Source organism: Orcinus orca, chromosome 6, assembly GCF_937001465.1.
Source record: "Orcinus orca chromosome 6, mOrcOrc1.1, whole genome shotgun sequence".
NCBI classification, from domain to species: Eukaryota; Metazoa; Chordata; class Mammalia; order Artiodactyla; family Delphinidae; genus Orcinus; species Orcinus orca.
The window spans coordinates 107,700,114-107,725,061 of record NC_064564.1 but is presented as its reverse complement, the minus strand read 5'-3'; the positions used below and the strand labels follow the sequence as shown (position 1 = coordinate 107,725,061).

Below are 24,948 nucleotides of genomic sequence, written 5' to 3'. Positions count from 1 at the left end.
TTGCCAAAGGTAACCAAGGCGTCCCAGTTTGCCTGGGACTTACCCCGGTTTTCAAACTGAAAAGCTAGCATTCCAAGAACCCCCGCTCAGTCCTAGGCAAACCGGGACGTCGGTCACCCCACGGTCACCTTTAATATTTTCTACCTTAAGAATTGCTTAGTGATTAAGACTTCAGTCTCTGGAGTCAGATGGACCAGGATTGAGTCCTGCCTCTGCCCCTTATGAGCTGTGCATCACTGGGCAAGAGACCGCTCTTCCTGGAGTCTTAGTTTCCTCCATTATTGTAAAATAGAGACAATAAAAGCATTTTGCTTCAAAGGGTTGGTGTGAAGGTTGACCGAGATGATGTTTAGTAGCATCTAGTCCCTTGGGTCACAGAGATCATACAGATCCAGCCTCACACGTGAGCATCGAATAGATGTGAGGCGTCTGATGGAGGTTGGTACTCAGTGTCGCTGGGGCACGAGGAGGGGTGGATGAAGTCGGCCCATGGGTGACAGGAGACACTTGAGGGATGGAGAGCCATTTGGGTGGGGCCTTGATAGATAAGTAGGAGTTACTCAGCAGGAGAATGCAGAAGAACATTCTCAGCAGAGGAAACAGGCTGGGGAAGTGTGTGTCTGGTCAAATTCAGCTGAGCCGGAACTACGTTTCTGGAATTACCTCTGGGTTGGGGTTGGCCGTAAGAAAAATCCGCATGAGGTTTGGAAAGTGGAAGTGAATGTTGGAAGTGGCCGTGGTGTTTATGGTCAGATGATGAGGACAGACACTGTTGCAGCTCATGCATGCTGGCATGCCTCTACAGGGTCTCCTTCTCTCTCTTTTTTTTTTTTGGTGTGATGTAGCAGCCAGGTCCGCACCTGCTTCAGCTCCCATTGGATTTTCTCCTTCAGTTTCTTCTTCTTGTTGTTTTTTGTTTTTGTTTTTTGGTTCGGTTTTTGGAGGGTTCTTATTTATTTTCTTAGGAGGTAATTGAAAGCAGATTATCTCAGAGTCACTTTTGTGATTTAGCTAAGAAACTACTACCAGGACATAGAGTGAAAATTTTCTTCTTCTTTTTTTTTTTTTTAAATTGAAGTATAGTTGATTTACAGTGTTGTGTTAATTACTGCTATACAGCAAAGTGATTCAGTTATACACATATATATACATCCTTTTTTAATATATTCTTTTCCATCACGGTTTATCATAGGATATTGGATACAGTTGTCTGTGCTCTACAGTAGGACCTTGTTGTTTCCCTTCCATTTCTTCTTCATCTCTTGGATCAATTTCTTCAATGAAGGCTCCACTTCTGCCGGTCAGCCCCTTGACGGAAGCTACAGGTTCGGACACAAGGAGAGACAGCGTGGGTTCCAGTTCCTTCCCGTAAGCACCAGCTTGCCCTTGCTCTCCCCAGGTCCTGACGATTTTCCCTCTCTAGTGCCTGCTCTGCTGGCCTCTGGTGCTGCACTAGGTGCAGTGACCACGGCTATGCGTAAACAACTGATGCGCTCTTACACTCCCATAATCGCATCAATCGCTCCCTGTAAGATACCCCAATTCTCTCCCACGCCTAGTGGTTCTTCACCCAATGGACCCAGACTGATTCACTGAGTCCCGCGTGACTGGAAGCTGGAGAACCGGCAACACGGGGGCAGCAGGAGTGGTGGGAAATGAGGATAGAGAGGTGGGCTGGAGCCCCGGGAGCTGAAAGGCATGAATGTCTGGGCAAGGGGCTTGCAATTTTTCCTGCCGTTAATGAGGAGCCATGAGGGGGGGTTTTGAGCAGGGAAGTGATGTGGCCGGATTCCAGATGTTCTTCCCCTCCCTCACATTCTTGGTTCCTATGATTATATGTTTATGATGAGCCAAGCCCCAGGCTGGGTCCTGGGAGAGAAACAGAGAGAGTCAGACATGGGTCTTGCCCCCCAGGGGCTCACAGGCACATATGAGTTATTTCTCTCACTTGAAGAAGGACTTCAAGGCAAAGAGTGGTCAGAACAACAGGAGGAGAGCTGGCAAGATAGTGCATTTCCTCCGCTAGAGTATGACTTTCTTAGACCGCATTTCTTCTGTACTTCCCCTTCCAGGGTTGAGTAAAGAGCAGTTGCTTCTTGGATTAACTTGAAAACTGCTGGTTCTTTCTTTATCAGAAGGAGACCAAAAAAAAATCTTAGGGGTTTATACTTAACAAACAGAGGTTTCAAAAATTGTCTTTCTTTTCTTTGTCTTCATTTACCTAAAAGGGTGTGTGAATCTGGTTATTAACAGGGGATGGGACAGGGAGACCATCAACCCTGTGTCCTGGGGGTCCTGACTGATCAGAGTTGGGATTCAGACACCTTAGTACGTGTGCCCACTTAGGCAACATCTTCCACCCAGCGCCATGCTGTTGTACCCACTGATTTACATGGGGTAGAGGGGCAACCTGGGAGGGATATCTGTGTTCACAATCAAGGTTCAGACGTGTACGGGTATGTGTGGCAGAGCGGGGCGGAAGAGGGAGGGACCGGCTGGCAAGGCGCGCAAGGGCAAGGGATCTGGTGTGGTGTAGCAGACTCAGCCCCAAGGCCAGGGAGGGGGACACAGGGGATTAGTGGCTGCTGTTGGAAACTGCCCTCACCCTAGTGGTCCTGGGGGGAATGTAGGAGCTGCCTCTCTAAACTCTGTAACGCTCGAGGGCCCAAGCAGCCCTGCTGTGGGTCTCTGAGCGCAGCCCAGAGAGGAAAGAGCCTTCTCCTTTACAGCCACATGACAAGCTGTGGTGGCACTCTGAGGTCTGTGAGTGTGGGCGGCAGTGTTACAGGCTGAATCGTGGTGGCGGAGCCCTGGAGAGGATAGGGGTGGCTGTGTCAGATGATGTCTTCTGCTCAGTTAGTGGCAGTGTCACCACCGGCATTAGTCACTTTCTACTTCCGAGAGCCTTGGCCATGGCGGTGACGTGGAGTGGCAGCCAGGACTAACTCTTTTTTTAAAAAAAAATTATTTATTTATTTATAGCTGCATTGGGTCTTCATTGCTGCACGCGGGCTTTCTCTAGCTGTGGTGAGCGGGGGCTACTCCTCGTTGCAGTGCGCGGGCTTCTCATTGCGGTGGCTTCTCTTGTTGCAGAGTGCGGGCTCTAGGCGTGCAGGCTTCAGTAGTTGCAGCACATGGGCTCAGTAGTTGTGGCACGTGGGCTCTAGAGCGCAGGCTCAGTAGTTGTGGTGCACGGGCTTAGTTGCTGCACGGCATGTGGGATCTTCTCGGACCAGGGCTCGAACCCATGTTCCCTGCATTGGCAGGCACATTCTTAACCACTGCACCACCAGGGAAGCCCTACCAGGACTAACTCTTAAGTGACTGTATCACACTCCTTGGGACTGGAGTTCCTGTGTGAGCAGGTAGAAGGTTTCCAACTTGCAGAATTGAAGGTTAACTGTTAGTTGAACATTGCTCATATCCAGAGTTGGCCAGATCTGGGAACATTGGGTTACACTAACATAAGGACGGAGGTGGTGAAAGGATAGCAATCAGATGGGGAGAGAACTGGAACTGACGTCTTGGATGCGGGAGGAAGAGGCAGGATTTGGTGGAGCCTGGGGAGTGGAAGCAGATACATAGGTTGGGGTAGGGGTGGGGGAGAACCATCGCTCTCTTGGTATAGAAGGTGCAGTCATTCGACAGCACCCAGGGGATGGGGAGGAGTTGGAACCAATGAGAGAAAGCCATGGGGAGGCAGATTCTCCTTCAACTCAAGGAAGAAGTTTCGAGAGCCTAGATGCCTTCAGGTTACAGTGGGTACCTGGCCCCACAGGATTCTAGCAGAGGTGGGACGACTGAATGATGGGAATGCTGAGGACCCGCAGACCCAAGCTCCGGGTCTCATAAAATTTAAAACATTATTCTCGGTATCAACATAAGTTTAACACCGAACAAGGGAGGAAGAACATACACATAGGTTTTCCCAAGAGAAGATTTATCAATCGTATACCAAGGAGGGAAAAAAACGATACAGAAGAAAACGTAATTTATGTATCCAGTTTCTGTTCCCACAATGGACTATTATAAAGCAGTGAATATGAAGGAATTACAACTGGAAACAGCAGCATGGATAAGCCTTAGAAACATAATATCAAAGGGGAAAGAAGAATCTCAGAAGATATACAACATGGTACCATGTGTATAAAAGTTTCAACATGAAGCAAAACCAAAGGATATATTGTTTAGGGATGGACACATCTGTGGGAAAGCTATTTCTGAAAAGCAAAGGTATCAGAAACACAACTTTAGGTAGTGGTTACGGAGGGTGGGGAGGAAGCCGGGGGCTGGGATGGGGGAGCACACAGGTGGCACTGACAGTATCAGCAGCTTCTAGGGTCTAATGCACGTGGTTGAAGGACAGACGTTTGCTTCCTTGCAATGCTTCATGACTTCATAATGTGATGTATGTTTTCGTCTGTGTAACATTTGCAATACAAATTAGAAAAAAAACAAAAACAAAGGACATATGCAGAATTACACAAAAATTAGTATATGTATTATTAAACTTTGTTTCAGCTTCTAGGGTCTAATGCACGTGGTTGAAGGACAGACGTTTGCTTCCTTGCAATGCTTCATGACTTCATAATGTGATGTATGTTTTCGTCTGTGTAACATTTGCAATACAAATTAGAAAAAAAACAAAAACAAAGGACATATGCAGAATTACACAAAAATTAGTATATGTATTATTAAACTTTGTTTTGGTACTTTCATGTTTGGTAGTTTTTTTGGTAGTAACGGTTTTAAAGAATTGTTTCAGACACAGAATTCTTTCCACTTGGGCATTGACATTGACAGTGGCACAGAAACAAAGCTTGAATGTCCAACTTGTTCTAGAACTTCTACTTTTGCCAGTCCTTTTCATCAATTCAGTGTCACGTGGGTATGCGGATGCCCTTTTGCTCACTTGTGCAAACGCAGGAAATTGAGGAACCATAGCTCTGGCTGGCAGAGCTGGCAGGAAGGGGGCCACAGGGCTGGCTGGGGACGCTGTGCAAGGTGAAAACGTGAACCCAGCTTGAAACTTGTAAACCATGGTGGTGGAAAGGAAGAGAGCGGCGAGGAAGGGGCAAGGGGAGGGGATTGCTAAATGACCTTCAGGGGGGTGCTCTTAGACCCTGGGCAGAGTCCATACTGTGTGCTGGTCTTCCTCCAGCTGTGCCCTCTCTGTGGGGTGAGGAGTCTCTGAGGCCAAGGGGACCCACCCTCTCAGAGCTTGCATCGTCCTTTTCTTGCAACCATATCCTGGGTACCTGGAACCCTGGAATTCTCTGCCCAGTGGTCCCCCGAGAGCAGAAGACACTAGTCCACGTGCCAGCGTGCACAGGCCTCGGCCCGTGGTGGCTGTGCAGGCAGCAGGTGTGGACACGGCTGAGACCAACTGAGGTTGCCTGTGCAGGTAGGCAAGGCCCCTGTCGTGGTAGGGATGGGGTCATAGGTAGGGAGAGGGGCAGGGGCGAGGGCTGGGGACCTTCACTGGTATTTCTGGCCCAGCTCCACAACTCTTAGGAGTGGGCTTGTCCAAAACTGTCTCAATTTCTAATATTGTCCCCATGTCTGGGAGCCAGTCCCAATAGCTGAAGGCAGGAGGTTGGATTGAGAGATCGCTCAGGCCAACATGCCCATTGTCAGAAGCTTCAGGGGGCAGAGGTGGGGATGTTCCAGGTGCCTGTGTTAGCTCTCGTCCACAGGACAGGACAACTTAGGTATGAGCTGTTCTGTAGGTCCCAGCCAGACGTGGGTCAAGGGCCCTGAGCTCTGGGTTCTCCCTGACTCTGTCACCAACAAGCTTGGACATGTCAGTTGCCTTCTCTATACAGTGAAGGTGTAAGATGGCAGGAGCCCCGGCGGGTGCCAGGGAAGCGTTTCAGTGGGGGAACTGCTGTCCACCCAAGCGTCACCCCTCTGCAGCCACCCGTCTCTCACTCGGGTCTGCCCTGTCCCCTTTCCGAGATGGCTGCCCCCAGCAAGCTGAGCCCATTGCCCTCTTTACACCCCGTCTCAGCACCATCCCGAAGAAATATTTCAGCGGCAACGATTAGATGGCTGTAGCAGACAGCCTCTAAGATGACCCCCAAGAATTCCCACTTCTAGTATCCATTTCCTCATTAATCCTCCCTCTGAGTGTGAACTGCACCTAGGAACTCTCTTCTAGTGACCAGAATATGGAAAAAGTGATGGATGTTCATCTGAGATTAGATCTCAAAACACCCGTGGCTTCCATCACTCTCCCAGTAGGGATGGCAGCCCCAGCCAACACCTCGATTCCAGCCTCCAGAGAGATCTGAGCCAGAGGCACCAGTTAAGCTGCTCCTGGCTTTCTGAGTCTAGAAACTGTGAGATAATTAATGTTTGTCATTTTAAGCTGCTAAATGTTGGGATAAGTTTTAAGCAACAATAGATAACCAATCCAATGGCTTTTTCTGTCCCTTTCCAGCACCGATGGCCCCTGGTCTTCTACTTTGCTTACCGTCATCAGAGCAGCTTTCCAGCCATCTGTCCCTCTATTTTCTGGGCTCTTCTGGGTCAGGGTCAGAACCTGTCTATCCAACATGGTCTGTCTGTGCCAGCCTCTGACTCTGGGACATCCTACTTTGATGGAGGGTGACAGCCCAGCCCAGAGTTGCGTGGTGGGAGGGTGCTAATTCTAAAAACTTCTGCAGGTTTGCTGTGTAATGCTGGGTGCCCTCCATCCAGATCCCTCCCTCTGGGTGGCAGGATTGCCTGACCGCTCTCTCGTTACCATTGCAGCAGAGAGCACAGGAGTGTCCACAGCTTCTCTATGGTTCACTGGTCTCCCGGGCCACCTGCTTCCACTGTTGGCACGGAAAGCAAGGATTATCAAGGGAAGCTCAGGGAAGTAGCCAAGTTGTGGGGCGTGGGGATGATACGGCCAGAGGCCAGCCTCCTCTTTTTGACCTGCAAAGGTAAGTGCCTTTTCCTCATTTCCTCAGAAATGCTCCTCTGAGACCACCTCCGCCTCATTTCTCTACCACCCTCTTCACTGTTCTTAGTGCAGGGTCTACCTCAGAGCAGAAGGACTTTTGGAAAGAACAGAGGGAAGATATTAGGAGAAAAGGACCCTGGATTTAGAGTCAGACCTGGGTTCAAATCCCAACTCTGCTATTCTCTAGCTGTGTGATACTGGGCAAGTCAATCAATCTCTTTGAGCCTCAGCTTCCTCATCTGTAAAATGGGGTGAATCGTCTCTGCTTTGGGTATTTAAATTTTTGTATTGTGGTAAAATATATGTAACATTAATGTACCATTTTAGCCTTTTTTTTTTTCATTTTAGCCATTTTTAAGTGTACAATTCACTGACATTAGTACATTCACACTGTTGTACAACCATCTCCATCTCTGGAACTTTTTCATCATCCCAAACTCTGTACCCATTAAATAACAATTCTCATTCCCCCTTCCTGTCACCGCCTGGTAACCACCATTCTACTTTCCCCCTCTGTGAATTTGACTCCTCTGGGTACTTTATATAAGTGGAATCATACAATGTTTGTCCTCTGCCTCTAGCTCATTTCACTGAACTCCTTTAGGGTGTTTTGAGGGATCATTGAAAACTATGTGTGTGGGACTTCACTGGTGGCACAGTGGTTAAGACGCCACACTCCCAACGCAGGGGGCCTGGGTTCGATCCTTGGTCAGGGAACTAGATCCCACACGCGTGCCGCAACTAAGAGGTCGCATGCCGCGACTAAGAGCTTGCGTGCCACAACTAAGACCCGGTGCAACCAGATAAATAAATAAATACATACATATTTAGGGGGGAAAAAAGAATAAAACTGGCTAATTAGCTTTACAAGAAAAAGAAAAAAAAAAAAGAAAATGTGTATGTGACAACTCCGACTGGGGGTCAGCACATTATAAGAGCTTGGAGACATTTGTGGATGAATAACTGTTGGGACTGTCACATCTGTCTCCTGTGTCTCCAGGCAGAAGGAAGAGGACTGGAAGAGGGAGGAGCCCACCCTACCTGTGGGGAATCCAAGCCCCGGGAAGGGAAGCCCAGCTGCCCAGGGATGGCCCTGTCCCAAGGAGGCCACGTGGTTGATGACGAAACCAGGGAGGTCTCTCACGCATTCAGCTCCACTGCCTGATATTCTGCCGTTAGGACTTCATTGTTCTGGGTCTTAATGGGGTTTGATTCCCGGCTTGTTCACATCTCTTTCTCCTCCTGCCTAGAAGCTCTTCAAAAGCTGGGGCCCTCGTTTCTTCACCACCATGTCTCTGAAATCTTCAGGGCAATGCCGTGAACGGTACCTACCAGCATTCACCGGTGTGGACATTGCCCTTATAGGATGCAAGTACTCCTGGGACAGGCCTATGTCCATTCGGGGCCCCTAGAGCAGTGACTCTTCAAAACCAGAGGCCTCTTTCACCAATCCTTCCCCTGCCTGGGCTGGAGAGGTGTATTCCACAGGGCTCTTGTGGGTTTGTTTTCTACTGCTGCTGAAACAATTACCAAACACTTACTGGCTTAAAACACACACATCTATTAGCCTATGGTCCTGATGGCCAATGTGTGATGCAGGTCTCACTGGGTTAAGATCAAGGCGTCGGCAAGACTGTGCTGCTTTCCAGAAGCGCTAGGGGACAATCTGTTTCCTTGTCTTTTCCAGTTCCAGAGGTTGCCGGCATCCCTTGACTTGTGGCCTCTTTCCACCCTCAGATCAGAGATGAGGGTTTGAATCCTTGCATCTCATCACCCCAACCTCTGCTTCCTCCTCAGCTGCTCTTCTGCCGCTGTCTTCCACTTTTAAATATTCTTGTCTTGGGCTCACCCAGACAGTCCAGAATTTTTACATTTTATTTTTAAGGTCAGCTGATTAGCAACTCTAATTCCATTCACTACCTCCGTTCCCCCTTTTCTTTTCTTTTTTTTTTTTTGGTACGATAGAATTTTATCGAAATTTTGCTTGAGACAAATGGAATTACTCTGCTAGGAACCTAATTAGAAATAAACTTTGAGAGAGTCAAAGATTATAGATAGATTTACACTTTAAAAAATGCCCATCTCCCCAATGAAAATTATTACATTGTCTTACTAAGAAAATATAATCTTTACGTAAACGCTTATGTGACATTTCCCAGAAATCAGAAGGAAAAAAGTTGTTAAGCCACAAGAAGCGAGTTGAGAATTTGCTGTGAAAGTTGCAAATGAGACTGTAAAAATAAATGAAAATTTTCTATAAAACTAGGTTGTAAAAGATCTCAAATGATAAAACCATGCAGATTGGCTTTCCTTTACCTTTACTCTTAGAGTTTTTGTTTGTTCTTTCTTTCTTTGTCAGGTATATTGCATGCATTTGGGGGGGGTCTGTTTTCATTTTATAGTGAGTTTATGATTTTCAAATTATTTTTGCCAAGTCTTTTCTTTTTTTTTTGGCGGTACGCAGGCCTCTCACTCTTGTGGCCTCTCCGGTTGCGGAGCACAGGCTCCGGACGCGCAGGCTCAGTGGCCACGGCTCACGGGCCCAGCCACTCCGCGGCATGTGGGATCTTCCTGGACCGGGGCACGAACCCGCGTCCCCTGCATCGGCAGGCGGACTCTCAACCACTGCGCCACCAGGGAAGCCCAGGAGTCTGTGTTTAACACCCAGGCAGTGGGAGAAAGCCGACCAGGTGGAGCTGATGTGGGGGGCTTCCTGGTTCCATTCGCCTCCAGTGGGCCTCCTTCCCCCGTGGCCTCAGCAGCCGTGTCCTCCTCCCCCCAGAGACGGCCAGGGCAGGCCACGTGGTGGGTCAGTGAAAACCCAGGCCTTCTGTGTGTCTATGTTTTCACATGGGAGGTGGGTCATGGAGAGACAGACAGGGTGCCCAAGAGGAGAACCCCCGGCTTCTCAGACGGGTTCTTCTGACTCCCGGAAACTTGCTTTTGCGTTCCCAGGCCCCGCATCACCCTGGTCTCCTTCAGGCTGTTGAAGAGACCTTGGCTTTTGATGCAGCATATGGCGGCAACAGTCATTTCTAGGTGTGTCTCTCTGAGATCTCGAGATGCCTGTGCTCTGAGTCACGCAGCAGCAGTGAGGAGAGCCTGCAACGGGCCTGCCAGAGCAGGTGGAGGAATCCCGGTGGGAGAGGGGATGTCTCAACCAGGTGGAAAGGAGTCATTTTGTCATGAGAAGAATTGGAAGATGAGACTGATGATCTGAATGAGGAGGGCCCTGCCTAAACCCCTCAGGCCTCCTCTGCTCTCAGGGCCACACACCACCCCCACCTTCCGACCCACCTCACTGTCTCCCTTCCAGGCCACTTGTGTGCCATTCTCCTTTCCTGCCCACCACTGGCCTCTGCCTATGCTGCTCCCTCCTTCTTTAACACTGTTCCCTCTCTCATCCCCTTGTTACTTTCTACTCATCCTTCAGAAACCAGCTGGGTCATCACATCCTCAGGAAAGCATTCCCTGTCCTCCCAACGCACATCTGGATTTCCCCACTGTGAAGCCCTCAAGGGCACCCCGGACCCTCTCTCACACCCTGTACCTCTGTTCCCACACCTTGTAGGGTTGCAGTGTTTATCCCTGCAGTTGTTTCTCCTTGGTTTTCTCTCCCGCCAGTCCATAAGCTCCATGAGGACGGGAACGGAGCTGGCTTTAGCTCATCACTGCATCCTCGGTGCTTTGCATAGTGCCCAGCACACAGTAGGTGCTTAAAGAATATTTGCTGAGAGACTTCCCTGGTGTAGCAGTGGTTAAGACTCCATGCTCCCAATGCAGGGGGCCCGGGTTTGGCCCTTGGTCAGGGAACTAGATCCCACATGCATGCCACAACTAAGGAGCCAGTGAGCTGCAACTAAGGAGCCTGCCTCTCACAACTAAGAAGCTCATGTGCCACAACTAGCCTGCTGCAACTAAGACCCGGCACAACCAAATAAATAATTTTTTTTTTTTTAAAGAATGTTTGCTGAATGAAGGAAAGGAGATGAATAGTTGCACCCTCTAAAAGCAGAAGATGCTGCTTTGGAGGGAGTGAGCTCCCCAACATCAGGAGCATTCAAATACAACTGGACGTTTGCCTAGAGAGAACATTTGTGTAGAGAGGAGTCAAGCATGATATGCATGTCCCAGATGAGCTTTCAGGTCCCCTTTGATCCCAAGAAACTTGAGGGCTGGGGAACCCGCGATGGAGCGGCACGCTGGCTGTTGTCTGAGAGGCCCGCGTTGACAACTGGCTCAAGAGACATTTGTGGATGTCACTCTAAGCGCTTTTCCCCATTATTTCATTTTTTCCTCCATCAACTTTCATTTTCTCATCTTAAAAATAGGATGATACCAAGCATGCCCCAAACATTGGGGTGATTGTGTGTAAAAATGCTTTCATGCTGTCCTCAGCTAGGTTTCCTAGACGCAGAGCCTGGGAAGGGCTTCTTGTGAAAGTGATTTGTTAGGGGCGTGTTCTCAGGAAAAGGGGGTTGAAGGACACAGGTCGGGCAGAGAAAGAAAGTGATGGAAGAGTATGGTCTTGACTGGTGATTATCTTAACCTGTTCCCTTTGGGGACCTCTAGAGAGTGAATTGTATCGTGGAGCTGGTTGCATCTTGAGACAAGAGGACTAACTTTCTGTAGCTCATAGGAGTCAGGAGTCATTGGGTGCTGGGTGCTCTGAGGGGCATGTGACCTCCCAGGCAAGCAGCCTGCGTTTGGCCGAGGACAAGAAAAGGGCAGCTGAGACTTTAGAAGCCAGTACTCACGGAGGCTGGAGACAGGTGCACCAGAGGGTGTGATGGAGATCTGGGTGGGCTCCGGAAGCCTCCACTCTACATATTCATGGTCACTGGGACCAGAAGGGGTCAACCTTGATGTCAGGTGTCCCATTGTGCCACCAAGGAAGTGGAAGCTTGGAGACTTTCAGCGACTTGTCCAAAGCCTCCCAGTTCAGCCATGGGTGGAAGCTGAACTTGAACTCAGTTGTCTGCCTCCAAACCTCTTGCCCTGTTCAATCCTGCTCCGGACGCTGAGGCTCCCCTGGCGGGGGGAGGGACTGGTCAGCAGGGGAATCTGGGAGCACCACGGGATGGGGCACAACAGGGGCTCCCTCCTTGGGGCAAGAGCCATGGTGTTTCCTCCAGACTCTCAGCATCAGGGTGTCAACCAGTCTCAGTGGAGCTCTTGCAAGCTCAGCCCTTCTGGTTCCCACAAAGGAGTCCAAATAGGCAGGTGAATGAGAGCTGCTAAGAGGCTACCCTGAGCCCCCATTGAAATGAAAAGGGAACCGACTGATGGTACAAACCACAGGCATTTCCTGACTGAGGGGGAGGGAAATCAAGCCCAGGGCTACCGGGGTCCCTGTACATGTGGGTGCCTAGGTGCACACCCCCTCACAGCACACACGCGTGCACATGCACGCACAGCCGTACACCAAGACGCTTGCTCAGGCACCACCCTTGCAGGCAAGCTCACGACTGCACACAAGCACACACTCCCTGTCACTCAGCCCTGCAGCCGCACACACTGAAACACACACTCACCCTTCAAAGGCACCCACACACTTATGCGTGCAGACACACATCCAGACACCAATATGCATCCCTGCCTCGCCTCCATCACAGGCACGAACAGGCACGTTCAGAAGGACATACAGGAACGCACACGCAGCCACACATGCGCGCCACTCAAGGAGTCACACATGTACTCTCGTGCATATTTGTTCAATGATCAGAACCAGAGAGCAGTTAACGTGTGCCCGGCGCTGTCTAGGCATGCGGAGACATGGACTCACAGGCACACATTCAAACGTATCTGTGCACATACGCATGCATACTCAAGCATACACACAGTCTCAAAGGCAGACACATATATGCACACTCACACACACGTAGACAACAAATACACACAACTGCTCTCCAGGCACACAGCCAGGTTTTTTTTTTTTTCCCCAGCTTTATTGAGATATAATTGGCCACACACAGTTTGATTTCTCAGTGAGTGAAAATAACAAGGGGTGTTGTTTCTTGAGATGTCTTGCCTTGGTGGCCTCTTCCTGCCGCCCCCTCCCTCATCCTTTCTCCCTTTCCTGCTCTCCCTTCCCCTTTCATCCCTCCTCTCCTTCTTTCTTCTCCCAAAGTTTGTCTCCTGTTTTACTCAGGAGATGGGTGGCTACAACCCTGTTACAGTTATAAGAAATTCAATCTGAAAATCTGTGGGCTTGGATTTCTTTCTTCTCTGGCGTTGCTCCAACACTTTTTCTTTCTTTTTTTTACTGAAGTATAGTTGATTTACAATATTGTGTTAGTTTCAGGTGTACAGCAGAGTGATTCAGTTATACATACATTTTTTTCAGATTCTTTTGCATTTTAGGTTATTACAAGATATTGAATATAGTTCCCTGTGCTATACAGCAGGTCCTAGTTGATTATCTATTTTATATATAGTAGTGTTTATATGTTAATCCTAAACTCCTAATCTATCTCTCCCTCTCCCTCTCCCCTTTGGTAACTGTAAGTTTGTTTTCTATGTCTGTGAGTCTGTTTCTGTTCTGTAAATAAATTCATTTGTATCATTTTTTAGAGCCCATGTATAAGTGATACCATATGATACTTGTCTTTCTCTATCTGGCCCACTTCACTCAGTATGGCAATCTCTAGGTCCATCTATGCTGCTACAAATAACAATATTTCATTCTTTTCTATGGCTGAGTAATATTCCATCACACACACACACACACACACACACACACACACACACACACACTACATCTTCTTTATCCATTAGTCTGTTGGTAGACACTTCGCCAAACCCTTTTTTGTTCAGATCAACCTGACTGCTTTTAGCTGAGGGTAGGGCCAGATGCTGATGACATCCTGGGGGAAAAAAAAAAAAAAAAGTAAAATCTGTCCTGGAACCCAAAGTTTGAAGAATTTGGTTGGAAAACTAGAAGGACGAGAAAAGGATCTAATCTTTGGCCACAGGGTACACCTTTTGCCCCAACTGTCAGACCCAATCCCCTCACCTTAGGAAGAAAGGATTGAGGCTGTGGAAGACGCAGAAACTTTGCTTAGGCAAGGGCTTGTACCCAGGTGTCTCTGTATCCTGTTCTGAGCAATTTTCCTCACACCAGGCATACCAACCAACGGTCTAATGAGGCTGGATGATGAAGATGATGGTGGTGATGATGGTGATGTTGATAATGGGGACACTGATGATGGTGATGTTGATGATGGTGATGTTGATAATGGTGATGTTGATGATGGTGATGTTGATGATGGTGGTGGTGATAATGATGTTGGTGATGTTGATAATGGTGACACTGATGATGGTGATGATGATGTTGATAATGGTGATGTTGATGATGGTGATGTTGATAACGGTGATGGTGATAATGATGTTGGTGATGGTGATAATGGTGATGGCAGTGATGCTGGTGATAATGATGATGATGGTATTAGTGGTGGTGATGAGGGTACCAACTCACATATAGTATCTACTTCAAGCCAGGCTCTCTTCTACACTCTTTAGTAAATTATTACCCACATTTTCAGATGAGGCAGCTAAGGCACAGAGGTGACATCACTTGCTCAGGATCACCTAACTAGTAATAATGGCTGGCAAATTCAGAGAAGGTATTGCCTTGACTCATAAATGCTCCGTAGGCAGACGCTAGACCGGAGAGGGCCTGGGGAGACCGCCCCACCCCATGGGGTCACTGTACAGACGGGGCATCTGGAGTCCAGGGGAAGGGACTTCCTCAGGTCACCCAGTAAGGCAGCAGCAGAGTCTCTTTCAGGGAGAGTTCCAGTGCTGACACTTAACAAAGCCAGGACTCTTCAAGATGGAGAGTCCCACTTTACAGAAAGATGAAAGCCACAGTTACAGTCAACTCCAGTCTGGACGAAAGCATTGACGTCCTCTAAAATTGATCCACGGTCAAGGCAGCCGTTCAGTTCTGTCCAGGACCCCAGCAAGTGCAGTGTACAGCGTGGGGAGAGACCAGTTGCCATAGTGAGCATTCAAAATGAGGGACTTCCCTGGCGGTCCAGGGGTTAAGGCTCCGCGCTTCACTGCAGGGGGCGCCGGTAGGATCCCATGTGCTGCAAAGCGCGGCCAGAAAAAAAAATGGAGGTCATGCCCCCACCTTCTGTGCAAAAGGAGACACAGGACTGGATTCTTGGGTACCTTGGTTTTGCCTACGGTTATGATTTGAGATGACCCAAGAATGCTCATCCCCTGTATCTTCCCCTTCTAATTCCTGACATTCCACCATTTAAGGTTCATTCCTCTGTGTCCTGATAACCATCACAGCCATCATACACTGCCAGGTGCCTCACATACCTCATCTCATTGGATCCTGGGAGGGAGGCTTCCTCGTTACACAAATACAGAGACCGAGGCCCTGAAAAGGGCTGCATCTTGATCAAAGACCCCAGCTAGTAATGGTCAAGCCAAGATGGGGGCCCAGGTTTGTTAGAATTCAGGAGTTTCTCTCTTTACTGGGGCAGCCACCGGTAACTTGGGGTCCTCCTGGGTATGACTTCTGCCTCTAGAAGTAGGGTGGCGTGGAACATTCATGTGGGATGCCTCCAGGTGTGTGTGAGTCTGGGGGCATGAAGAATGGTAATATAGAAGGTGAAGCACTGGAGGAACTAGGAAGCTGCCTAATGGGGACACACAGAACCCGGCACAGAGCCTCAGGGCAGCGACCTCCTGACAGGGTTGCAAGTCAGAAAAACAAACCAGGTTCCCAGTGCGTCTTTCTTTGACAAGCCATAGATCAAAAGACAAATGGACACAGATTTTAATCAACTTTTTTAGCTAAAGAAGGGTTTGTGTTTGGTTTTTAATTAAAAAAAAATCTAAGGGCTTCCCTGGTGGCACAGTGGTTGAGGGTCCGCCTGCGATGCAGGGGACGCGGGTTCGTGCCCCGGTCCGGGAAGATCCCACATGCCGCGGAGCGGCTGGGCCCGTGGGCCATGGCCGCTGAGCCTGCGCATCCGGAGCCTGTGCTCCGCTGCGGGAGAGGCTGCAACAGTGAGAGGCCCGTGTACCACACACACAAAAAAATCTAAGAAATACACACTTACAATAAGTAGTGAAGTGACTATGGGTCGGGGGAGCATCCCAGGCAGAGGGAACAGCAGGTGCAAAGGCCCTGGTTTGGATTGTACTTGACCTGTTTGAGCGACAGCACAGGGGAGAATGTGGCTGGAGCCTAGGGGGCCCAAGAAGCGTGGTGGGAGGTGAGGGACCAGGTAGCCAGGTTGTGCCTGAGCTGAGATCTACAGGGTGAGGAGGGGTTAACAAGGTGCAGAGGGAATAGCATGATGGGGGTGGGGTGGGGGGACCTCATTCCCACTGGGTTTAGTGATCCAAGAATTCAAAGAAAAACTTTATATAATTGATGATAGGAGCTCACATTTCTTTGATGCCTTATTATATTTCGAACCTCTTTCGCAAGAGCACACTTTATCTCATTTTTTATCTTAACATACCCCTGGGAGGTAGAGATAATTACCCCATTTTATAGGTAAGATAACTGAGGCTCAGGAAGTTTAAGTGGTTTTTTTTTCCCCTCAAGGTCACCAGGCTTGTGGAATTGCAGGAACAAAGCTTGAACCTGAGCTGATCCCAGGCTTGTTCTACTACAAATTTTATTTTTTAATTTATTTTGGCTGCCCTGGGTCTTAGTTGCAGCATGCGGGATCTAGTTCCCCGACCAGGGATCGAACCCAGGCCCCCTGCATTGGGAATGCGGAGTCTTAGCCACTGGACCATCAGGGATGTCCCTACAAATTTTATTTCTAATGCCCAGAAGATAACATTCAAACCGTTGAGAAGACCCAGGACATTAGCTTCTTTAAGTTGTGTTTTTATTTTATTTATGTGCTTAATTTTTAAAAATAGAGGAGAATTCCCTGGTAGTCCAACGGTTAGGAATCTGTGCTCCCACTGCAGGGGGCAAGGGTTCTATCTTTGGTTGGGGAACTAAGATCCTGCATGCCATGGTGTGCCAGAAAAATAAAAAAATTTTTTTCTTAATAAAAAAACTATTAAAAAATAAAAAATTAAAAAATAGATAAGACATTCTCAGGGAATAACAATCCAGATGTATAAAAGGGTTTACAGTAAAAGTGTCCTCCCACCCCCTGCCCTTCGCTCAAGTGGATTATTTCTTTGATCTTTTTCGAAGGTTGAGAGGAACACACTTTTAACACTGGTGGAATGTAGCTTTATAAGTTTTGGTTGCAAAGGTAAAATTTTATTTCAACTGGTAGAATTCTTTGGCCCTGGAAGCACTAACTGTTTTCCAAAATGAACCCAAGAGCCTTAAAGTATTTGGCTTTCTCCCTGTTTCTGCCTCTTGAAATTAGATGTATATAAATGCCAGAGGTGGAATTTAATATCATTAGAAAACAAATGACTTCCAAGTACAAAACGAAGTAAAAAGGATATTTCCTCTCCTGGAGATGATGATTTTTAATAGCATTTCCTTGGATCAATAAAGGATGGAGAAGCTGATGGGCCTGAAAGGAGCCAAGTCAGCCTCTGCTCTCCTGGGCTTGTCAATTCCTCCCACCTTATTTATTGTCAAACTGGAAGGAAAGCAATTATCTGTTGCCAGTCCCAAGTCAGAAAGCCTTTCTTTCCTTCCCTCGCTCCCTCCCTCCTTCCTCCCCCACCCCCTTCCTTCCCTCAGTAGGGGAGGAAAACACTTTTCCTTTACCCTCTTATGTGCTGTTTGTGCAGCCTGCAAATTAAACTGACAAAGACAGATTAACAGGAGAAAAAGGCATATGTTCCTTCATTGATGCTAATATTTTTACATGTGTGGGGGCTTCACAGGAAAAAAAGTGAAAACCCAAAGAAGTGGTTAGACTTGGGGGGCTTATCCACCATTTTAACACAGGACAATAAATGGTGGTGAAGTGACTAGACAAAAGGGAAAGGAGTTGGGGCTACTAAGGGCGGTAAACTGCAGGAAGGTAAATATACCCAGGGTGGGGAAGCTAATGGAAGATAAGGGTAATTTAAATCAGGTTTGTTTATGCAGCCTCATCTTGATCTCTGCTGATAAAGGTTGTTCTCCTCCTCCTGGTATGAGTTGGAGGTGGGGAGGTGGGGTACCTCACAAGGAGAATTCATGTCACCTTTACGAAGGGAAATGTATGCCCTGCTTTTAGACAGAAAGATAAGGGGGGAGGTGGTGGCAGAGAGTTTTTCCTGTGTCTGCTGCTTCTCACTTGCCTTCAGCTCAAAATAATCTTTATGCCAAAGTGGCATTTATTTTTTCTTTCTTTTTTTTTTTTTTGGCGGTACTCGGGCCTCTCACTGTTGTGGCCTCTCCCTTGCGGAGCACAGGCTCCGGACGCGCAGGCTCAGCGGCCATGGCTCACGGGTCCAGCCGCTCCGCGGCATGTGGGATCTTCCCGGACTGGGGCACGAACCCGTGTCCCCTGCATCGGCAGGCGGACTCTCAACCACTGCGCCACCAGGGAAGCCCCGAAGTGGCATATTCTTGAGGGTGGCATATTCTGATTACCTTAACTAACTTCCTTCCTCCCTTCCTTCCTCCCTTCCTTCCTTCCTTCTTTCCTTCCCTCTTTCCTTTCTGGCTCCTGCTTTCTCCTTCCTTCCCTTGTGACCTTATTTTTCAGTGACTGTGACAGCACTGGTGGGACTATCCCTTCAGAGACAACCTCCATCATGCCACCCTCCCTTCCCAGGGATACTCCAGAGGCACTCTTCTCAGGAAAGGGTAAAGGCGAATCCCTGGTCCTCCCCTTCCAAGCTCCTCTGCTTCAGGCCCTCAGCCCCAGGCTGGTGGCCCCGTGGCCCCCAGGGTGGACCTCGCCTGTCCCGTCCTCTGACCTTTGCACGAGCCGCTCTCCTCCCAGCTGCCGTCCGGCATCCCCGCTTCCTCCTCTGTGCTCAATCACCTACTTCTCCTGACTAGCTCAACCACTTCTGGAAACTGCTTTAAAACGTTTTCCCACTCTAGCCCTGGGAGTTTCCCCTCCTGTCTGGGGCTGGGCAGCACGTGAGAGAATTAGGAATGAAACCCAGCTCTGAAAAGTTCTACTTAGTGATCTTGAGGCAGCCGCTCCCGCATCTGAATCTCATTTCCTCATCTGTAAGCGGAGCGCTGGGACTGGCCATCTCCTGGGGCGCCAGGGCCCTGGGTGTCTCTGGATCTGAGGAAGCTTCGCATTTCCTGGAGCCGGGATTCCTGTGGGAAGGGCTCACCAGACTCTGCGGACCCTGGTCCTCCCCGCCAGACCACCCTCGCTGATAGGCTCTTCCCCACAAAAACCTCAACGAGGCAATTTTCCTTCCACCGAGAACCTTCTGGATTCACATTCCAAACCCTGCCTGCCGGAGGTCACCTCACCTCAGTGTTTCTGACACGGAGAATCTGAGGGAGAAAGGGACCTTGGCAAGAGGGGAGGCCAGGGTGACAGCAGGGAGGTTTGCTGACCGTGTGGATGAGGCAGCGTACGAAGACTCTAGTGAAGTGTTCTTCGTCTATCTGGGCACCCATCTCTCCACTCAGTCAGCACTGCCCATCACACGTGTCTTGTGTGCCAGGTATGTGCTGGGGGTACGATGTCACAGGATAGATGTGGCCAGGGACGGATGCAGCCAAATGGAAAGTTCTGTCCATACAGTGATGTTAAGTGACACGAAGGGGACACCTGGGAACCCTGACCCCGTGGCATTTCACTCAGGACCTTAACCAGGTGTGAAAATTGCAGAAGAAGATGTGTCTTTTCCTGTTTATTTGCAGGGGTTCCTTGTAGACTCTGGATACCAATCCTTTTCTGTTTTCTACGTTGCAAACATCTTCTCCCAGTCTCTGGTTTGCCCATTCATTCATTGTGGTATCTTTCCTGTATGTTTTGTATTTTAATATAGTCACGTATCCATATTATTCTTTAAGGTCAGCACACTGTGTACGTGTGTGTGTGTGTGTGTGTGTGTGTGTGTGTTAGGAATCTGATTTTATTTTACTTTTTGTATGGATAGCCAGTTGCTCAGAAACACTTTTTAAAATTGTGATAAAATTTGTAGAACATAAAATTCACATTTAAATGGGTAAGCCATGCTTACGTGCACAGGTCAGTGGTATTGAATGCATTCACCGTGTTGTGCCAGCCTCACTACTATCTAGTTCCAGAGTCCAGGAGGAGACCATGTATCCATTCAGCGGTCACTCCCACTCTCCCTCCCCAGCTCCCGGCAACCTCTTCTTTGCCTTCTGTCTCTGCGAGTCTGCCTCTTTTGGGTATCTCCTATAAACTGAGTCCTACAATACAAGGCCTTTTGTGTCTGGCTTCTTTCATTCAGCATAATGTTTTCAAGGCTCATCCATGTGGTAGTGTGAACCAGTATTTCATTCCTTTTTATGCCGAATAATACTCCATTGCATGGATGTACCACGTTTTATTTATCCAGTCATTGCTTGAAGGACACTTGGGTTGCTTCCACTTTTCTGCTACTGTAAATAGCAATGCTATGAACATTCCTGTACAAATTTTTGTTTGCACACCTGTTTCCAATTCTTTTGGGTCCAGCAACACTTTCTGAAGTCTGTTCTTCCCCTGCTGACCTGCCGTCCCACTTCTGCTCGACACTGAGTTTCCACATGTGTGTGGGTCTCTTTCTATGCTCCTTATTCTGTCCCCGTGGTCCAATAATCCATCCTGGCACCAACCCTACACTGTTAGAGTGATGCTGAAGCTTTCCAGCACACACTTATGGCTCTTTTTCCTCCCACCTAGAGACCTTTGCACATGGCTCTGCTTGGGTCACTCTCCCTCAAGTCTTCATCTAGCCAACTCCTCCTTCTCCTGGTCTCAGGGTCCTGTGCACCCTGTATTTATCCCTCAGAGCCCTGATCACAATGGTCCTGAAATCATTGATTGGGTGGGCCTTGGTTTAATGTCTGGGCTGCAGACTCCTCCAGGGCTATAATGCTGTCTCGCTTGTTTGCCTGGATGTCCTCAGCTTGAAGAACAGGGGCTGACAGATAGTAGGGTCCCAATAAGTATTTGTTAAAAGAATGAAGGAGGTAAGGGAGGAAGGTCTTCTGGCCCCAGAGCACTTTGGTCATACCTAGAGAGAAGGTTGAACGAAATTACTTAAATTGCCTCTGCCTCGGCTTTCTTCCCTGGAAAATGGGGATGTGATTAGGGTGTGCAGAGGATGAAGTGAGCTCAGGTGTGTTCGAGGCGCTTGGAGCAAAGCCTAGCAAGTGATCAGAGCTACCCGTGTTTACCTGCCCCGCACTTCGCCTCCGTGAACTCCTCGAACTCCGGTGATGATCCTGTAGGCACTAAAGCCTTTTCTCTAACAGTTGTCCCATTTTGATTTTGCCCCTCCCATGAACTAGTCATCTTATTCCCGTTCAGTATACGATGCAAAGGAGTCTCAGGCGGGAAGAATGACTCATCTAAGGCCTTAAACCTAGAAGCCCTGATCCCAAAGCTAACGTATGTAATCTTGAAGCTGTTTGCCAGCTCAGCGATCCAGTCACTGGAATTGCCAGTTAGATTTTGAGAACTATATATAGCTCCTCCCAAAACAAAACAAGACCAAACAACAACAACAGCAACAACAAAAAACCCTTTCAGATCCATAGTATTGACTTAAATTATTTTTATTTTATTGTTACTGAAATAGGTATAAACCTGAAATTAAGCAGGAAGTCCTCATGCTCAGAGCTCTATAAACAAACCATAAAACCAAAACAAAATTTCTACGTAGATACAAACACAACCTCAAAACCAATAGAATCCAAACTAACAGCATTAAATTAATGTGACTGATGATGTGTTGCTGAAATCAAATCTCTTGCATCAAGTTTAATGGTAGCAGAGTGATGTTTTTACATGTCTCATCTCCTGTGTCATCTTTTTTTTTCTTAACATCTTCATTGGAGTATAAATGCTTTACATTGTTGTGTTAGTTGCTGCTGTATAACAAAGTGAATCAGTTATACGTATACATATATCCCCATATCCCCGCCCTCTTGCATCTCCCTCCCACCCTCCCTATCCCACCCCTCTAGGTGGTCACGAAGCACCGAGCTGATCTCCCTGTGCTATGCGGCTGCTTCCCACTAGCTATCTATTTTACACTTGGTAGTGTATATATGTCCATGCCACTCTCTCACCTCTTCCCAGCTTACCCTTCCCCCTCCCCGTGTCCTCAAGTCCATTCTCTATGTCCGTGTCTTTATTCCTGTCCTGCCCCTAGGTTCTTCAGAACAATTTTTTTGTTTTTTTTTTTAAGGAACAAGGATGTATTGTATAGCATGGGGAATTACAGCCTTTTTTTTTTTTTAACATCTTTATTGGAGTATAATTGCTTTACAATGGTGTGTTAGCTTCTGCTCTATAACAAAGTGAATCAGCTATACATATACATATATCCCCATATCCCCTCCCTCTTGCATCTCCCTCCCACCCTCCCTATCCCACCCCTCTAGGTGGTCACAAAGCACGGAGCTGATCTCCCTGTGCTATGCGGCTGCTTCCCACTAGCTATCTATTTTACATTTGGTAGTGTATATATGTCCATGCCACTCTCTCACTTCGTCCCAGCTTACCCTTCCCCCTCCCCGTGTCCTCAAGTCCATTCTCTACATCTGCATCTTTATTCCTGTCCTAGGTTCTTCAGAACCTTTTTTTTTTTAGATTCCATATATATGTGTTAGCATATGGTATTTGTTTTTCTCTTTCTGACTTACTTCACTCTGTATGACAGTCTCTAGGTCCATCCACCTCACTACAAATATCTCAATTTCAATTCTTTTTATGGCTGAGTAATATTCCATTGTATATATGTGCCACATCTTCTTTATTCATTCGTCTGTCGATGGACACTTAGGTTGCTTCCATGTCCTGGCTATTGTAAATAGAGCTCCAATGAACACTGAGGTACATGATTCTTTTTGAATTATGCTTTTCTCAGGGTATATGCCCAATAGTGGGATTGCTGGGTCATATGGTAGTTCTATTGTTAGTTTTCTAAGGAACCTCAAACTGTTCTCCATAGTGGCTGTATCAATATACATTCCCACAACAGTGCAAGAAGGTTCCCTTTTCTCCACACCATCTCCAGCATTTATAGTTTGCAGATTTTTTGATGATGGCCATTCTGACCAGTGTGAGGTGATACCTCATTTTAGTTTTGATTTGCATTTCTCTAATGATCAGTGATGTTGAGCATCCTTTCATGTGTTTGTTGGCAACCTGTATATCTTCTTCGGAGAAATGTCTATTTATGTCTTCTGCCCATTTTTGGATTGGGTTGTTTGTTTTTTTGATACTGAGCTGCATGAGCTGCTTGTATATTTTGGAGATTAAACCTTCGTCAGTTGCTTCGTTGGCAAATATTTTCTCCCATTCTGAGGGTTGTCTTTTTGTCTTGTTTATGGTTTCCTCTGCTGTGCAAAAGATTTTAAGTTTCATTAGGTCCCATTTGTTTATTTTGGTTTTTATTTCCATTCCTCTAGGAGGTGGGTCAAAAAGGATCGTGCTGTGATTTATGTCATAGAGTGTTCTGCCTAAGTTTTCCTCTAAGAGTCTTATAGTGTCTGGCCTTATATTTAGGTCTTTAATCCATTTTGAGTTTATTTTTGTGCATGGTGTTAGGGAGTGTTCTAATTTCATTCTTTTACACGTAGCTGTCCAGTTTTCCCAGCACTGCTTATTGAAGAGGCTGTCTTTTCTCCACTGTATATTCTTGCCTCCTTTATCAAAGATAAGTTGACCATATGTGCATAGTTTTATCTCTGGGCTTTCTATCCTGTTCCATTGATCTATATTTCTGTTTTTGTGTCAGTACCGAACTCTCTTGATTACTGTAGCTTTGTAGTATAGTGTGAAGTCAGGGAGCCTGATTCCTACAGCTCCGTTTTTCTTTTTCAAGATTGCTTTGGCTATTCGGGGTCTTTTGTGTTTCCATATGAATTGTGAAATTTTTTGTTCTAGTTCTGTGAAAAATGCCAGTGGTAGTTTCATAGGGATTGCATTGAATCTGTAGATTGCTTTGGGTAGTATAGTCATTTTCACAATGTTGATTCTTCCAATCCAAGAACATGGTATATCTCTCCATCTGTTTGTATCATCTTTAATTTCTTTCATCAGTATCTTATAGTTTTCTGCATACGGGTCTTTTGTCTCCTTAGGTAGGTTTATTCCTAGGTATTTTATTCTTTTTGTTGCAGTGGTAAATGGGTGTGTTTCCTTAATTTCTCTTTCAGATTTTTCATCATTAGTGTACAGGAATGCAAGAGATTTCTGTGCATTAATTTTGTATCCTGCTACTTTACCAAATTCATTGATTAGCTCTAGTAGTTTTCTGGTAGCATCTTTAGGATTAGAATTACTGTCATAGTTTCCTTTAAAAAAAAAACAAACAAACTCATTTATTATCCAGTTTGATGGGTTGAGCAATTTAAACAATGCATTCTCAAATGCAATAATGAAAATTGGGAAATAATACACTTGGTATGACATCACTCATTGTATATTTACAGTGATACTCACCACGAATGAACTATTACAAGTGACTTCTCCAAAGACAATCATGGAGCATTTTATGCTTTTGCAAAGTATTTATTGTACTGATTGCCATGGAACTCCTCCTTCCGACCCCACTGTGTGGGGTTGATGATTCAATTCTCCCACTGATTACTCCACTGCGCCCATCAGGAAACTTTGTTCTCCCAAGCTCCAAGACCTCACCTGGCCCCCTGCAGCCTCTGTGTACCCTTCAAGTATTCAATCAGGCCTCTGTTCTTTTCTCATTAGCACGAAACAATTAAAATTATACACCACACCCAGGCTCTGTGCCATTTTCATGGTGTCAAATTATAGTTCCAATGCATTAAAATACTTGAGAAGCTAATTTCTTAGTCTCTGAAATTGAAGTTCAATGGCAGATGATCCTGGCAAAAGAAAATGTTGAGTTTTGCACCAGCAAAATAGATG

General features: G+C 47.2%; 1 long non-coding RNA gene across 3 annotated transcripts; it reads left to right on the top strand.

Moving 5' to 3' along the window:
• The first annotated feature begins 617 nt into the window (after window positions 1-617).
• On the top strand, window positions 618-24,859 carry LOC125964597 (uncharacterized). Of its 3 annotated transcripts, XR_007477749.1 has the most exons (4): window positions 618-968; window positions 1,193-1,368; window positions 6,757-6,932; window positions 7,953-8,430. It is a non-coding gene; the product is annotated as an uncharacterized LOC125964597 (long non-coding RNA). The 3 variants fall into 3 exon arrangements; XR_007477750.1 differs by lacking the exon at window positions 7,953-8,430 and adding an exon at window positions 24,495-24,859 and having other exon boundaries at window positions 618-1,368; XR_007477748.1 differs by having other exon boundaries at window positions 619-1,368.
• The last annotated feature ends 89 nt before the right edge of the window (window positions 24,860-24,948 follow it).